This window comes from Danio rerio, chromosome 3 (assembly GCF_052040795.2).
Source record: "Danio rerio strain M-AB ecotype USA chromosome 3, GRCz13ab, whole genome shotgun sequence".
Lineage (NCBI taxonomy): Eukaryota > Metazoa > Chordata > Actinopteri > Cypriniformes > Danionidae > Danio > Danio rerio.
In genome coordinates, this window is record NC_141023.1 from 11,072,501 (window position 1) to 11,087,331 (window position 14,831).

At 36.9% G+C, this 14,831-nt stretch overlaps 2 protein-coding genes across 3 annotated transcripts in view; one reads left to right on the top strand and one right to left on the bottom strand.

Annotated features, from left to right (window-relative positions):
• Positions 1-6,509: 6,509 nt before the first annotated feature.
• LOC147845524 (uncharacterized) overlaps positions 6,510-14,831 on the bottom strand; it is a 41,157-nt gene continuing 32,835 nt past the window's right edge. Inside the window, exon 6 of the mRNA XM_087244038.1 lies at positions 6,510-7,174. The gene's annotated coding sequence lies outside the window, so the exon portion shown is untranslated. The remainder of the gene's footprint in view (positions 7,175-14,831) is intronic.
• glis2b (GLIS family zinc finger 2b) overlaps positions 8,036-14,831 on the top strand; it is an 89,990-nt gene continuing 83,194 nt past the window's right edge. For both annotated transcript variants that reach the window (XR_015479421.1, XM_087242006.1), the window contains exon 1: positions 8,036-8,779. The gene's annotated coding sequence lies outside the window, so the exon portion shown is untranslated. The remainder of the gene's footprint in view (positions 8,780-14,831) is intronic.

Sequence of the window (14,831 nt, forward strand, 5' to 3'; positions counted from 1 at the left end):
TTTTTATTGTATTGCTTGATAAGTAATGCTTCAATGAATGATCTGCCAGATAGAACCTTATAATTCCAAGTGGAAAAGGACTTTTTAGAATGAGAAGGTTCTATCTGCATTTACCGTGGTTTATTTACTCCAATTTGCAAATGTAAGAGAACTTTGATAATTTACATTTAGAGAACCCTTAGGGTCTCTGTCATGTTAATGGATAAGAGAACTGTTACACATATATTGTTTGCTATATGGAATGCAAAAACTTTGAAGCTCAATATCTCAAAATCATTCAGAACGCAGATAGAACCTTATAATTCTAAGGTGACGATTTATTAATAAACATACAGTTTTGAAAACCAAAAATAAGCACTTTGACAAAAATAGGAAATATAGCACAAATCCAGCACAAATTAGTGCTTAAAATGTCAGTAAAATGCAGTATTTCAATCTCACAATTTGAGGCGAATCACTACAAAAAGGTCGACTTTTTGAGAAAAAAGAAGTGCTTTTAATAGGCTGGCTACAGGCCTGTTTACCCAGGAGAAGATTGTTAGTGTTGTTGTTTTTTTCTTTCAGTCTACCAGATCTGTTTATTTGACACCACAAAATTTATTTTATCCTATATTTGTCATATTCATCAATATAACTCGCAGATGTACTGAGAAACTTAATACTAACCCATTCAAAATAACTGATTTCTGTGTTTTAGTCGATTTTTATATCTGTGAGTGAAGCTTTGGGCAGCTGCCATCTAGTGGTCAACTGTTCTGCACACAAAATGCTAATTTTTGGAATACATTCACTCACTTTCTATCCTTCATATCCTAAGCTGCTTATCAGGGGTTTACACAGCAGTATGTCAGTGTAAATTTTATTAATATAGTAAATAAAGACCTACTATTAAACACAACCATAGGATGACCAATGTGCTGCATAATACAAATCACAAAGAGAAAGAGATATAAATTATGGCTAAAACAAACAACTTTCACAGATAAAATGCCAATTTAAAAAGATAAGATTCCAACCTGGATTTAAAAACAGACAGAGATGATAAAGATCTAATACAGAGGGGCAGAGCATTTCACAATCTAGGACCAGCTACTGTGAAAGCGCGGTCAGCCTTGCATTTCAGCCTTGACTTCAACCCCAAAAGTTAAGGTAAATCAAACCATTTGAGGAAACTGATTGCAACAAACCATTTAAGTTCAAAAACTAATCCCAATGAGTACTGTGAACTTAATCTATTTGAGGAAATAACGCAATTTGAGCACAGATAAATGAAGAGAACTCAAACCAACTGTGCTTTAAAACCAAGTAAGTTAAGGCAGGGGTGTCCAAATTTGGTCCTGAAGCTCCAACCCTAATTAAACACACCTGAACCAGCTAATCAAGCTCTTTCTAGAAATTTCCAGGTGTGTTGAATCAAGTTGGAGCTAAACTATGCAGGACACCGACCCTCCAGAACCGAGTTTGGACACCCCTGAGTTCAGGAAACTCAAACCGTTTGAGGAAACCGATTGCTATAAACCAGTGGTTCTTAAACTATTGTACGTGTACCACTAGTGGTACACAGGCTTTCTTCTACTGGTACGTGGAGGAATAAAATTTGTCATGTACATGCTATACACATTTCAAAATTGATCAAAAATGATGTAAATATTATGCCATATATGACATATTTCTGAGGTAATCTGCCACGTTTTTTATCTTTACAGAGTTGTAGCTGCTTTACTGTGCCTACTACGCTACTGTATTTCAATACTGCTCATTTTGGTGGTACTTGTAGAGACAATTTTTTACTGAGGTGGTACTTGATGAAAAAAGTTTGAGAACCAATGCTATAAACCATTTAAGTTAAACTAATCTATATGAGTATGAGGCGAGGCAGTGGCGCAGTAGGTAGTGCTGTCGCCTCACAGCAAGAAGGTCGCTGGTTCGAACCTCGGCTCAGTTGGTGTTTCTGTGTGGAGTTTGCATGTTCTCCCTGCCTTCGCGTGGGTTTCAAAGACATGCGGCATGGGTGAATTGGGTAGGCTAAATTGTCCGTAATGTATGAGTGTGTGTGTGTGAATGTGTGTGTGGATGTTTCCCAGAAATGGGTTGCGGCTGGAAGGGCATCCGCTGCGTAAAAACTTTCTGGATAAGTTGGCGGTTCATTCCGCTGTGGCGACCCTGGGTTAATAAAGGGACTAAGCCGACAAGAAAATGAATGAATGAAAAATCTATGAGTACTGTGAATTTACTACATTTAAGTTGGAGTAATGAGGTATTTAATGAACTCATTACCTTCAACACAGAGTTCAAAACTCTTTTTAAATGAGTGGAATCAACTTTCAGTCAATTTTGAGTTAACTACACTCATTTCAGTTGATAAAGTTGACTGTTGGGTTTTAAAGTGTACTAATCTCTGGTTTGATGAGAGAGCGACCAGGCTGATGTTCAGTCAACAGGTCTGACAGATATGAAGGTGTCAAGCCATTTAGTGATTTAAAAACCATGAGAACAATTTTGCACAGGCAACAAGTGCAACGAGCGTAACGGGCTCGTAAAACAACAACAGGACACGGCAGATTTTTCTTCTTGGATGTGTGTCTGTTCATCGAGACGACGACAAGGTTTGTTTGAGCCCGGGCCATCCATGACTGGTGATTATAAGCATATAGTATACCCATGTAGTGTCTCGGCTTTGTATTTAAAAAAAACATGGCGGTTTCTTTGTTTACGTTCTGTGTAGCTCCACAAGCTCATGACGTATCTCTGTAAGCAATCAGCGTTCAGCAGCACGTGTAGCTCCACCTTTTGGTACCCTTTCTCCCGTTTGGTACCCTTTCGAAAGGGTGCCGAAAAAGTGGTACGGTACGGTTTGGTTCGGTATGCTTATTGACAGTGGAAACGGCCAAAAAAAGCATACCAAACCGAACCGTACTTTACCACTCAGTGGAAATGGGCCATAAGACTGGTGGGTCATGTTTTGTGGTACCAGTCAAAGGCCTTGCAGCAGCATTTTTTTTTTAAAACTAACTCTATAAACAGTATAGAGTTGAATGAACCGCCAATTACTCTTTTATGTGGCGGATGCCCTTACATCCGCAACACAGCACTAGGAAACAGGGATATACTTCATTAATTTTCTTTTCGCCTTAGTCTCTTTATTATTCAGGGGTTGCCACGGTGGAATGAACCGTCAACTTATTCAGCATATGTTTTACACAGTGGATGCCCTTCAGGCTGCAACCTACTCTCATTCATACACTACTGACAATCAAGCTCACCCAATTCACCTGTACCACATGTCTTTGGACTGTGGGGGAAACCGGAGCACCCGGAGGAAACCCACGCCAACACGGGGAGAACATGCAAACTCCACACAGAAATGCCAACTGACCCAGCTGAGGCTCAAACCAGCAACCTTCTTGCTGTAAGGTGACAGTGCTAACCACTGCCCAACCTCCCATTGGCTAAACAAAATATATATAAATAATGGTAATGCAATCGTGTCCATCTCACGGCTTACCTTCAATTAAGGGGTTTTCACTGTTCACCAATATCTCCAGCTGAAATCAAACACTTGCAACTCTCCAGTTACCTGAAAGATGAAACCAGAACACACAAAACACACACCGATGAGGATGTAGATGCACTGCAAAACATAAAAACATGTTAACTTTCAGAAACTAGCACTACTGGAGAATGTCTAAAATTCAAAATCAAACTGAAAGTGCTTCAGGGGTACGTGCTGTCGCTGATCTTTGGGTAAGAGATACATAAAGAAAAACAGCACAACTGTAAGTCCAAGGTCCTTGGAAAAATAATTTCAAGTCTTTATTAACATGGCTATTCTGTTGATGAAGGCTTTTTAAATAATTGTTCACTTTTTTCCGAGTGGACTTTTAATTCTGCAGTTTAATGTCTACAATGTGGCGGTTCATTCCACAGTGGCAACCCCTGATGAATAAAGGGGCTAAGCTGAAAAGAAAATGAATGAATGTCTAAAATGACTTTTAGTGTGACAGACAGTGTATTAATAATACTAATAATTTTTTTTCATTAAATTAATCTCTTTTTTTTTACATCAACTCGATAAATAATGAAAAAAAAACGATATATGACCTACAAAAAAGTACACGTTGAAGTAGGTTTGAAGTATATATTGCACTATTTTGCATTTTTAATTTAAATATGTAACCTTTTGAATCATCATTTGAATAATTAGAATATTATATTTTACATTTGTGAAATATATCAGTATTATTATGCATGTACATTTAAATATGGCTTTTATTTATTAAATTATTGATTTTTATTTGATCAGACTGTGGTATTGATCATTTTATGTTTGTTAGTAAATCTTTTTAATTACACACTTATTTTTTACTATACTTTTATTTATATACTATCATCACTGGCTATTTTATCATTTACAGGATTATGATATGAAAATGTATATTTTTTGAATACTCATAATCCAACAATAACGAAAAACAGTAGGTTTATATTATTTATTTATATACAATATATTGTATGCAATGTTGCCAAGAATGTTCTAAAAAATTTATGAAGTTTACTTAACTAGATAAAAAATACTCACCGGCCACTTTATTTGGTACACCTATCCAACTGCTTGTTAAGGCAAATTTCTAATCAGCCAATCACATGGCAGCAACTCAATGCATCTAGGCATGTAGACATGGTCAAGATGATCTACTCCAGTTCAAACCGAGCATCAGAATGGGGAAGAGAGGTGATTTAAGTGACTTTGAATGTGGCATGGTTGTCGGTGCCAGACAGGCTGGTCTGAGTATTTCAGAAACTGCTGATGCAGAAGAGCATATCTGAACACACAACACTTCTAACCTTGAGGCGGATGGGCAACCGAAGCAGAAGACCCCACTGGGGGCCACTCCTGTCAGCTAAGAACAGGAAACTGAGGCTACAATTCACACAGGATCACCAAAATTGGACAATAGAAAATTGGAGAAACGTTGCCTAGTCAAATAAGTCTTGATTTCAGCTGCGACATTCAGATGGTAGGGTCAGAATTTGGCATCAACAACATGAAAGCATTGATCCATCCTGCCTTGTATCAACGGTTCAGGCTGGTGGTGGTGTTGTGGTGTTGTGGGGGATATTTTCTTGGCACACTTTGGGCTTATTAGTACCAATTAAGCATTGTGTCAACGCCACAGCCTACCTGAGTATTGTTGCTGACAATGTCCATCCCTTTATGACCGCAGTGTACCCATCTTCTGATGGCTACTTCCAGCAGGGTAAGACACCATGTCATAATGCATGAAATATCTTAGACTGGTTTCTTGAACATGACAATGAGTTCACTGTGCTCAAATGGCCTCCACAGTCACCAGATCCCAATCTAATAGAGCACCTTTGGGATGTGGTGGAACGGGAGATTTGCAAAATGAACTGATCCAATAAAATTTCTTTGAAAAAATATAGATATAAATGTGATATAATGTGCAAATAAACATTACAAATTGCGTTGTATTTAATTCAATTAATCTTTTTTTGTATAGCGCTTATACAATGTAGATCGTGTCAAAGCAGCTTCACATAGAAGATTACAGTGAATTGAAACAGTGTAGTTCAGTTTTCAGAGTTTAAGTTTAGTTCAGTTTAGATTATTTCAGTTCAGTTCAATGTGTTTTAATATTCACTGCTGAGAGTCCAAACACTGAAGAGTAATCTATCGATGCGCAGCTCTACAAGTCCCGAACTATGCAAGCCAGTGGAAAGGAAAAAAAAACTTCACCAATGGGCGAAAGTGAAGGAAAAAAAATCTTGGGAGAAACCTGGCTCATTTGGGCAGGATCATTTCTCATATGGCAAGATGTCTTGTGCAGAGCTGCAAACTAGGCGCCGAAGACTGGAGAACACAGGACGTCAGCGAAGACTCAGCGGTCCCTGGAGTCTCACAGGAATCACACATAATTTAATATATAAAATGTTAAACTATGTGTTGTAGTGTTAAAATGTTACACAAAAATATGCTCAGTGGTAATAACCCAATGTTGAGTAAATCATTGAATCACAATTTTAACTCGGTGGTTGAGTTTGTCCATGTTTGACCCAGCGTTTCTTGAATACAACCAAGTATTTGCATTAAGAGTGTAGCCTGAGTTAATCTTAGCTTACAATTTTTTATAATATTTAATTAATTATATTTATTAATTTTTTTTTACATGTCCATAACAAAATACCACCCATTTAAGCAAAAAAGTAATATTATATATAATTACATACAATTGTAGGCAAAATTATAAAATAAATTAAATACATTAAAACATATAGGTGCTGTTTAAAATACACTGTAAAATATTATATGATCAATTATGACATGACAACATATGTTTTTAGATCATTGTAACATAAAACCAAGTTACATTTAAGTTCTAACTTAATTTTCTAAGTTCCACCAGCGGTTATAAGTCAGTTTAACATAATATAAGTTCAATGGACTCAGCTAAAAAGTCAAGGCAAACATTTTTTTTTTACTTTTTTTTGTAACAGTTTTAATAACGAATTTCTAAAACTGATTTCGTTTCTCAGTACATAATATTTCACTAGACATTTTTTAAAGATACTAGAATTCAGCTTAACGTGACATTTAAAAGCTTAACTAGTTTAACTTGGCAAGACAGAGTAATTGTATTGCAATGGTTTGTACTGTAGACAATGGAAAACAAATATTGCTTTAGGGGGCTAATAATATTGACCCTAAAATGGTTAAAAAAAGAAACAAAACAAAAACTGCTTTTATACTAGCCCAAATAAAACAAATAGGACTTTCTCCAAAAGAAATAAACATAGGAGATACTGTGAAAAAAAATCTTGTTCTGTTAAACATCATTTAGGAAATGTATATATTTTTAAAAATTAAACAACTTTACAGGAAGACTAATAATTTTGACTTCGAATCAGGAGCGGACTTAACCAATAAGCAAGGTAAGCGGCCACTTAGGGCCCCAGGAAATTTGAGGACCCTCAAATAAATACCCAGAAATATATATTAAACCTATAAATATATATATAGAACATCATTTTCTAGCATATTTTGCATGATGAGGGTCTAAAGAAACAAAAGTTCAATAAATACTTCTTCCTCGCAAATGTGTCCCCCATCCTCAATCATGGAGCAGTCCAGCAGTCAAATTAGGTGAAGATTTAGCTGTAAAATGAAATAGTTCATATATTATTTTAGTTGTGAATTCATTTTAAGAAAACAAATCATTTAAAACGTTTTACAAAATGCTTTACATCAATCATCTCAAACTCAATTCCTGAAGAGCCACAGCTCTGCACAGTTTAGCTCCAACTCACACCTGGTAATAGTCTCTAGTTGGATTAGATGTGTTAGATTGGGGTTGCAAAGCTGCGGCCCTCCAGGAATCGAGTTTGAGACCTGTGCTTTACATGTTGTTATTATTTTGCATTAAGACAAAACATAGAAAAGGAGATTGAGTGATATTATAAGAACAAAAAATACAGCAAAATAAACCAATTAAGAATAAATTAAAGTACAAACTGTTAGGCCCCATGGCTGGAATTGCTTAGGGCCCCCAAATATACATATAATAGGTAATAATGTGAACATTAATAATCCATAACTGCTCTTTTAAACATCACTTGGGAAATATGTGAAAAATAATGATAAAATCTTTTCACAGGAGGACTCACATGTATCCTTCAACGGTAGCTATATTGTATTACAAAAGAAATTAATTATCCTGTAATTTCTTGTTATGAATAATAATCTCAAATCTTCATCAAACGCGTCCACTACTGCTCGACCCAGAAGAATAGATCTAAAGAAAGGGTCTAAGGAGGTAATGTTTATTAAAGCTTCGGCGATAAAAAGCTTTATTACCATGCCAATAAAAATACTGAGGGCGCTGGAGGGAGAGAGCGGGAGCTGGAGGGGAGTTTGTTTGGATGTGCGCCCAGGACGGCCTCTCCACAACCCCCCCTCCTCTTGCTCCTCTGGCGGGGCGGAGCAGCACACATGCGCTGAGCTGGCAGAGCCGCCGTCAGTCCGCGCTGATCCTCCGCCCGCTGCGCCCGAGGAGAGGAGAGGAGACTCGGACAGGCTCGCGTCCGGGGTGCTGGAGACCCACCTCACCCAACACTGTCTCCACGGACATTATTGAAGCCCTAAGACTGGACACGACCGCAAACACGACACGGAGACACCATCCGGACACGAAGCTGAAAAGGGGACGTCTCCTCTCCATCGCCTTTTTATTTTTTATTTGCGCACGACCACCCATTAAAACCCCCTCTGGACCGGCAAGCGATGCACCTTGATGCCAAGACGACGATCACTGCGATCAATGTGTGTGGTTTTTGTTTTGTTTTGTTTTAGTGCTTAATTGTTAATCGAGAGGGACACAACGGACACTGTTCTCGGTGTTGACACATGCATTAAACGGGTTTCACTGGTTCAAGAGGAGACCTTCATGGCCTGAAACTGACAGAAACTGATCAACCGCATTTACTGGGCTTTTCTTTGGGTAGTTTTGTGCTTTTTTGCAACACTGTCATGCGTGTCCAGACAACAGTCTGATGCTTTCAGACGGCGCTAGATTATTATTCAGCCACTGGTGACAGTGCCCTACAGGTCCTTCTGCATAATCTGCTGGGCCCTTCCTTAAACAAGAAAAAACTGAGTCGTTATTTTGCAATCCCAAGGAATTGGAGCAAACAGTCCCCCTGGAAAGTTTAAGGTGGAGACCAGCGTTCGGCTATTAGATATATCCAGGAGGTTCCACTGAAGGTAAGTCAGTCTAATGAACTCAGATGGCAGGGCAACCTTGCATCATTGATCTCCAGTGCATTAACCATGCCAATATAAGCATGTCTGTTTAGCTTTGTCCATCCACTACGGTTAGTCAGGGTAACGTAAAGACCCTGACCTATTTTCCCGGAGAGTGTATGTGTGTTTTTCTGCCGGAGCTGACGCCTGTGGTGCCTTCAAAGAATGAGAAACGTGCTTTCACTAATGCACTTCAATAGCAGACAGCCTGTCGGAGAGCACGTTGTAAATCTAGTATCATGTGACGAGTTTGTTGTCATTTGGAGTGCTTCGCCTTTTTAGAAATGTAACTGCTTTACTGGAATTGATTGTTCATTGAGGAACCTTTCAGAATGTTTCTTCAGGAAAATGGTACTTTTTTTTTTTTTTTTTTTTAGAACTGGACTGGTTCTTTGGGGAACCAGAAAGGAACTTGTGACATCATTTCAGACACGTTTGGTCAAAAATAAAAGTTCCTCACTGGCATTAATGGTTACAAGAACACAAAATGTCTCTCATAGTGGAAAAGTTCTTCACACCAAGAAAAAAAGTTTTTTTTAATTTTTTTTGAAGCACCATGAAAACTCAAGTTTGGAAACACTTGGAAATTTTATAGATAATTTTCATGGATAGTTCCATAAAAACCCTTACCATAATAACCTCTTTTTAGATTATTATTTTTAAGATCTTCATTTAAGTAAAAATGGTTCTTTCAGGACTAACTTTCATTAATAGCATCTTACAGAATCACTATATTAAAACTCTATTTTTGAACCTTTTAACAATGGTTGTTTAAAAATTGTTGTTTTTTTTCGTTGATGGTGAACATACACAGATTTTTTTGACTGCACAAAATGTCCTTTATAGTGAAATTTATTTTTATTCACACCAAGAAAAAAAATGGTTCTTTTAAGAAAAACTTCATCAGTAGCATCTTGCAGAAGTACTGCGAAAACTCTATTTTGGAAACTGTTAATGTTTATTTATTTTAATTGATGGTTCCAACAAGAACCTTTACCATAAGAACCTTTTTACATTATTATTAAGCTCTTCGTACCAAGAAAATGGTTCTTTTAGGAATAACCTTCATTAATAGCATAGTGGAAATTTGAATAATAATGTTTCTTTTTTTCATTGATAGTTCCTTATGAACCTTTTTAAAATTATTATTATTATTAAGCTCTTCGTATCAGTAATAATGGTTCATTTAGCAATAACTTTCAATAATTTCATTTTATAGAATCACTATGAAAACTCTATTTTGGAACCTTTTAATAAAAATGGTTCTTTATTTTCATTGATTTAAGAACATTCAGATTTTTTTTGATTGCACAAAATGTCCTTTATAGTGGAAAAGTTTTAGTCACACCAACAACAAAACGGTTCTTTTAAGAAAAACTTTCATTTGTAGCATCTTACAGAAGCACTACGAAAACTCATTTTTGGAATCTTTTGGAAACTTTCAATGTTTCTTTATTTTTATTTATGGTTTCTTAAGAACCTCCATCATAAGAAGCTTTTTTTTAGATTATTACAATGCTCTTCATTCCAAGACAAATGTTTTTTTGAGGAATAACTTTCATCAGTAGCATCTTACAGAATCACTATGAAACTCCCCTCTAGGCACAGGACGTCAACACGACGTCACATTGACGTTGTACCCCAACGTTGTGGGAATGTAGCATTTTGTTTGGAAATGAAAACTGGGTTGACATCAGTACCCAAAGTCAGGCCAACATCAATGTCCAAAGCCCAACCTAAAATCAACCAAATATTAACGTCTAATGGCTGTACATTTGACATTGTGTGGACATTACCACTTAGGGTTAGGACATAAATCTCAACCCTAACCCATGACGTCTATCAGACGTTGGGTTCTAGTTGCCATACCTGACGAATAAATGTCAGTATTTGATGTCAATATTATGTTGGTTTAAGATGTTGGCTTGACGCTGGATTTTGGTCACTTTTCAAAACAACCTTAAATTAACCAAATATCAACGTCATTTGCTGTCATTATTGGACTTCAAAATAACGTCGTCCTTAGATGCTGACTAGACATTGAATTTTGGTCATCTGACATCACGACCTAAATCTAACCTAACAAGAACATCTTATGACGTTGTGTGCCTGCTGGGTCTATTTTGGAAACTTTTCATTTCACGTTTTTCTTTCCTCTATATTATTAAAACGCTTCTTTCTCTTCAGTCTTCACTGAAAGTTTTCTTTGTGAAACTCAAACAGGTTGTTCTAGAGCATTGCTGTGAGGTTGTACTTATAAGAGCAAACTACATACTGAAATGTGTGTGGAGGAAAAAAAGCTGCAATTTTGCATCCAAATATGATGCATTCTGGCAAAGTTACTCTTATTGTCTATAGCGGTCTAGGCCTGGACATAAAGCGGCCATCATCCAATTAGGCAATTCCAGTGTCCCTGCGCTTAATTGTGAGCACATTGAGATGTGGTTTGGAAAGGAGCCCGTCCTCATTGGCTGCTACACATGGGGCCATTGATAAAGAAGATGCTTGCCAGGACGTAGTTAACCAACTGCGAGAGGGGCATCTCGCTCCAGGGGGGACAAAAACGCTCTAGAATGAGGCTTGTGCATGGGGCCGATTGGATGCCTTTGAGATTGCTGATTGTTTTTTTAAGCCTGGGCAAGTTTGCGCAATGATTTGCATGACATCTGACCTCTTTGTGTGTTGTTTTATAATAGGGCTGAGCGATATGACAAAAATGTCATATCGCAATATACAAGTAATCTATAAGTATATATAATATATAAGTATATAATATAAAAGCTATATATATATATATATATATATATATATATATATATATATATATATATATATATATATATATATATATATATATATATATGTGTGACACGAGTAGCAGTGCGATATGGCTGTATATCGGCACTGGTGGGAGGCCGCAGGCCAAGTGCTTTAGTGCCCCCACCAGTGACGATATACAGCCATATTGCACTGCTTCGAGTGTGATATTGCGTTTATACAACATGTTTACGGCATAATTGTGTATATAAAAACAAAATCAAACATGGAGAGTCTCAAAAACCCTTTTGTATGAGGAACTACTTTCTTCAGCGTTGAATTCAAATCATAAGCTGACAGTTAAACAGTTGAGCGTGCATCTTTTAAACTAGATTTGTAGTGTCTGCTTTTTGCTGGCTGTATGTGGGCGGAGTAATACACAAAGGGTAAAGAGGCTGTACGGGTGCTGATATTACTTAAATATATCACGGCTATCAGCCAATCAGATTCGAGAACCAGACAGAACTGTTGTATATATATACATGCCCCGCTGAAAAATCCAGCTTGAACCAGCCTAGGCTGGTTGGCTGGTTTTAGCTGGTCGACCAGGCTGGTTTTAGAGGGGTTTTGGCCACTTCCATGCTGGTTCCCAGCCATTTCCAGCCTGGTCTTAGCTGGTCAGGCTGGGAAATGACCAGCTAAAACCAGCTTGACCAGCCTAGCCAAGCTGGGAGTCCAGCCAAAACCAGCTATATCCAGCTTAAACCAGGCTGGTCAAGCTGGTTTTAGCTGGATTTTGCTGGTCATTTTCCAGCCTGACCAGCTAAGACCAGGCTGGAAATGGCTGAAAACCAGCCTGGAAGTGGCCAAAACCCCTCTAAAACCAGGCTGGTAGACCAGTTAAAACCAGCCAACCAGCCTAGGCTGGTTTAAGCTGGATTTTTCAGCAGGGTGGTGATATCAGGGATCAGCAAACTTGTTCCTGGAGGTCCGGTGTCCTGCAGATTTTAGCTCCAATGCTAATCAAACACACCTGAACAAGCTAATCAAGGTCTTACTAGGTATACTTGAAACACCCAGGCAGGTGTGTTGAGGCAAGTTGGAGCTAAACACTGCAGGGCACCGGACCTCCAGGGATGAGATTGGTGACCCCTGACACACTATATGTATATATATATATATATATATATATATATATATATATATATATATATATATATATATATATATATATATATATATATATATATATATATATATATATTAGTGCTGTCCAAATTAATAAAAAATAATAATAAATGCAATCAGGTTTTTTTTTACTTTCTGTTGTGGTCGACGTGCGTTCAACATGCAAAGAAATAAGGATAAGACCAAGGAAGCACTTTTTGAAGGCAAGTTTCAGTATAAAACAATTAATGTCGCATCACCAGCCTCTCCAGAGCAATCATGCGTGTTGAATTTGAAGCGAGTCACTACGGAGTCCCTTCGAGTGAACTTTAATTCGTAAATCAGATGCTAGTTAGGTCACTCCATGCAACCCTGGAAAAGTTATGTGATTGGCTGTTGCCCTTTGTGAAGTGTATATGTGGACAAATTTTGTGAATGAACTATGAAGCGCGCAGAAACTGTGAAGTGTGCAGCCACGTAGGTGTGACAAACTTCAAAGCGTGTGAAACATTACCCCTGTTAAACGCAGTGGAGATGTGCAGTGAGGAGACATCTGATAACCAAAATGAGCCAGTAACCGTGAAAAAACGCTCGACTTGAGCAGGATTTTGAGCAGCTTTTTAATGCGCACCATCATAGCGGTAAAATATGCACTAAAATATCTGTTATTGTTACATTGTAACAGAGCGTGCAGTGATAAATGTGTTGACTAAATTTATTTAGCAGTAAAGTTAGCCCGGGTGCTAATGTTGCATTATTAACGAAATGAAAGTGTTGACGATACATTTGTTTTGCACTAAAATTTCTCACTTGTAATGTTGCATTGTTTTTGCATCGTGTTTTGAGCTGTCAAACAGCATGTGTGTTTATAATTCCTACAAATGAATCACAAATTGTGGCATGTTGCAAAACATTTGCATTTTGTGTTTTATTGATGACGTCATCAGCGACTAGTCGATGCCGACTCGACTTTGATAACAGAAGTCGACTTCCAAAAATCTAAAGTTGTTCAACCACTAATGTATACAGACAGACACACACACATGATATATATCTATTAGTATATGAGATGACATGGTAACGATATATATCACAATATCGTATAATGTCTGTACATTCAATCAATTAATAGTTTATATATATAAAATATAATAATATTATATATATAATGTGGTCAATATATATAAACCAATAACTGATTCAATTTAAAGAAATGGTACTTTATCGTGATACATATCGTTATCATTGTATGAGGTTACTTATATCATGATGACGATATATATCATGATAATTTAACATTTCTGTCCATTCAATTAATTGTTTTAGTGGTCTATATATATATATATATATATATATATATATATATATATATATATATATATATATATATATATATATATAAACTTTTATTTGATTGAATTTACAGAAATGGTACAATATTGTGATATATATTGTTATCATGATTTGAGATGACTTGTATTATGATAACGATACATATCACGATATATTACCATTTTTGTAAATTCAATCTATCAATAGTTTATATATACATGCATGTGGTCAATTCAACTGACATAAATGGTATTATAACATGTTATATACCGTTATCATAATATGAGATATATCATTATAACGAGTAGGGCTGCACGATTAATCGAAAAAAGATCATGATCTCGATTCGACCCTACACACGATCTTAATTCAGCTTTTCTACGATTCAGCCAGTCAGGAGAGAAGCTTAAAGGTGGTCGTACAAGTCTTCACAGCAACATTGACACCTTCAAATGCCGTTAAAAGTGTCACATACTGTATTTATATAGTATAATTCACCCAGGAATGTAATTTCTGTCTAAATGTAATGATGTATTTGCGTCCGCAAAATCACTTCCAAGAACATGCGCGTGCACGCCAATGATGTCTTCTTTAGTGAACAGAACTTGCATAGGCTGTGAATAACAGGTAATAAAGATGTAAATAACGTTCAGTTTGTTGCACAGAGCCGACCTGAAAGAATGATTTGCATGTGTGTGTTTTTTTTCTTAGAGTGACGGCAACCATGAGCCGCACTCAGAAGTGGAAGTGAGGCGGG